The sequence below is a fragment of the Rhodamnia argentea genome, chromosome 1, assembly GCF_020921035.1.
Source record: "Rhodamnia argentea isolate NSW1041297 chromosome 1, ASM2092103v1, whole genome shotgun sequence".
In the NCBI taxonomy this organism is placed as follows: domain Eukaryota; kingdom Viridiplantae; phylum Streptophyta; class Magnoliopsida; order Myrtales; family Myrtaceae; genus Rhodamnia; species Rhodamnia argentea.
Window position 1 is genome coordinate 14,097,236 of NC_063150.1, and position 3,594 is coordinate 14,100,829.

Consider the following 3,594-nt stretch of genomic DNA (forward strand, 5'->3'; position numbering starts at 1 on the left):
ATTTTGACTGAAAATCGTTAATATGGACGCCGGCGGTTACAAGACTGTTATCTTTATAACCACTTTAAATTTCTATTTTACTTATTACATATAAATAAACTATTAATATACATCTTAAAAGGAGGAATGAGCATTCACGAGCAAATCCAGTGCAAATGGTTTTATATTTAATAAAACACATCAAGATAGGAGCATTTTTTCAAAATTTAAGCATCTAAAGACGATCTTTAACGAGAAGTAGAACCAATCAATATGCCCGTGTGGCGATTGGCCTATGATCAATAGATAATTTTACACCAATGTGCTTACCAGTATTTGAAGCATGTGACCCATTTCTCAAATGAATTATTTCGTTTGTTCCACAAAAATTAAATAATTTAAAAATATATATTTTTTAAAATATCGCTTATATCGATTTTAAAATGAATAAATCGAAAAAAATTTCAATATTCACATAAATGTTTAGACATAAATTATTGTTGATGATAAAAATATTTTTATTAACTAATTATTAAACGATTGTTGACTAATCATTTGAAGTAATATAAACGATCATTTTTAGGATTTTTTTTCATATTATTTATTTTTTCCGAAACAAAGACATTCTTAATCACAAAATTTTAAAGAAAAATCGAACCTATGTGTGGGTTGCAGGCCAAGCATGCACCCCACCCCAGGCTGGTCCGCCACCAATGATCACGTGAGGAGGTTCCAGTTCAGAGACTCATTTATCCGGCAAGCTGATAGGGCTTGGAGTTCATATTGATGCCTTAGTCCACTTCGAGATACAAAAATACCAAATGTGTGTGATCATACTAATACTAATGTACAAGATCCCATTAGAACTCCGAAGTAACATGAAACCTTTTGAGGCAATTATAGGTCCTGGGAGGCAATTCGAATTGGTCAATAAAAATAGATTTCAATCCTATTTCTTTTTTCGTTTTCCTTTTGAAATCTGATGGTGTTTTTCTTAGTAGTCCAAGAGATTGGTTTACTTTTGGTCATTTTGGACATGCTTGATTTCCTCTGCTTTTATTCACAAAGTGGAACTTTATATTATCTTTACTAAGTTTGGGAATTACTTTCCCAAAGGCCTGACAAATGCTAGGATGTTTGGCAAATTTTTTTGGAGAGGTTTTTGGGGACGCGATGCATTTTCAAAGTCCTCTAAAGGCCCTTAACCCAATGCAAGTTCTATCCAATTTGGGCTTTTGAGCATTTTGAAATGCTAATGCATTTTTTATTCTTCCAACTTTGCCCTCACTAAACTTTCGAAATTCCAAAACTACTCTTACTATTGTACAAATCCGCCATCAGCAACCCTTATCGAGGTTGTGGTCGCTCAACCTCGGCAAGGACGGCTAGTGCCGGATCCGGCTCGCTAATGTATGACCGTTGTAGGCCTTCAACCGTTGCCAATGTTGGGCCATCACGTTGCCAGTTGTGGAGCTTCAATTTATTTTTTATTTGAAAATGATGGTTAAATTCTTTTACAAATATGGCTTTTTCTTAAAGACCATATAAATCAAAGTTGCATCGTGATGCACTTTATAATTACACTTTACCAAATACTGTTTGCATTTTAAAAAAACCCTTCAACCTAAAATCATTTACATTTCTCCAAAGACTTTCTCCAAAAGTCTAATCAAACACGGCCTTAATCTTCCTTGAAGAGATGGAAGACATGTACCAAGTTTTGTCTAATTAGGGACATGTTAGGCTTTCTTCATGTTAGTGTTTAAAATTGTAGAAAGGCAATCGAAATTATTTAGTAAGAGACAAGATCAACCGCACTATATTTTTCACTCCACGGGAAAGATCCTCTACTGATTTGTTTGTCCTCCAAATGAGTAGGTATAATTTAAAATTTAGTGGATCACCTCTTTATTTCAGAAAATTAATAATTGTACGCCAAATGCTCCTCTTTTTTTTTTTTTTTTTTTGGCAATGATGCGAAATGCTCATTGCGAAGTGAAAAACCTTTTAGAAATTTAACGTGAAACCTTTATACGGAAATTTAACATCAAGTGATCTTCGATTTTCATGATTTTCACGATAAAGAGGATGAAGATATGCATTGATCTATAATGATAACTTCAAGGACAATTATTGTAGAAAAGGGAGATAACTAAAAACTCTAATTTCTCTCCCTTAACGCTATGTTCTTTTACATTGTTTACTAGTGGAGGATATACAATAGACGTTACGTTATATTTGGTTGGAGAGAGGACCGGAGTCTTTTTTAAGGCTTTCAACAGGTGCCTTCTATCAAAGCATATTAGAGTTGCATCTTTTCAATTGTATCGTTTCATAGCCATTATATTTAACTTTATAGCATGTAAATAACTATTAAACCATTATTAATAACATCATGGGAGCCAAAATTATTCGTACAAAAACACCTTATTAGTCGGGAGATAGTTATGAAGAGGTGGGAAGCCATTGCTTTTGTTCCTTCATGAAATTGTACTTTATGGGCATTCGAGGAAGCGTGCATTCATTGTTGCCGAAAATTGCTAACATGGCATTTATTTATTGCCAGCCGTCATACATAACACATCGACACGGACAACTTGATTGAAAACGTTGTATGTGGAACGCCATGTCGGAGATTCCCAATGATAATTGGCCGAAAGAACTACATCGGGATTTCGCGCAAAAGTTTAGGGTTGAATCGTTAATTTTTCCTTTGCATTTGTGTCCCGATCTTTTCATTTTTGGGTCGCAGCAAGAAGTAAACAAAAAGCAAGTAAACGACATTCCAAAAACGATATGAGACTTGGTTGGAAAGTCGTCATGCTTATTGAGAGATTCAGACGAAAACTCTGACTTCCCGAGTTTCAAGCCTCTTTCCTTTTGCTTGGAAAAAGCGGAATCCAATAGTGGAAAATATTTTCTTCACTTTTTGAAGAAGTTTTTTCACGAGTGAAAAATATTTTTCTAAACTAGTTTATTTTTCGCGATCCAAACACTGTAAAATCCGAAAAATATTTTCCTGAAAGTTGCCTTCTGCAAAATAAACAGAGCCTAAACACTCATTGCGAAGTGAAAAAACACTTTACTAGTCAAGTGATAGTTATGAATAGGCGGGAAGCCATTGCTCTTGTTCCTTCATGAAATTGTACTTTATGGACATCCGAGGTACCCTGTATTCATTGTCGTCGAAAATTGCCAACGTGACATTCATTTATTGCCACCTGTCCTCGGTGGCGTACGCTGGCATGGACAACTTGACTCAAAATGACGTCATACGTGGAATGCTACGTTAGCGGTTCCCAACGACAATTGACCGAAAAGTGCTACATCGGGGATTTCGAGCAAAAATCTAGGGCTGAATAGTTAATTTTTCTTCTGCATATATATGGATAATGACATAAATGATCACCGAATTTTGATCTAATATGTAATGTGATCCCCGAACTTTTAGTTTGACAAATATGGTCCATGAACTTTAACCTAATGTCGAATGTGATCTCTGAATTTTTAATTTGAATAATATAGTCTCCGAACTTTTGGAACATGTTCGACTTAATTCATGACCTATAGGAAGATGTTCAATGTAGTTCTTCCATTAATACAAGTTAAAGGACA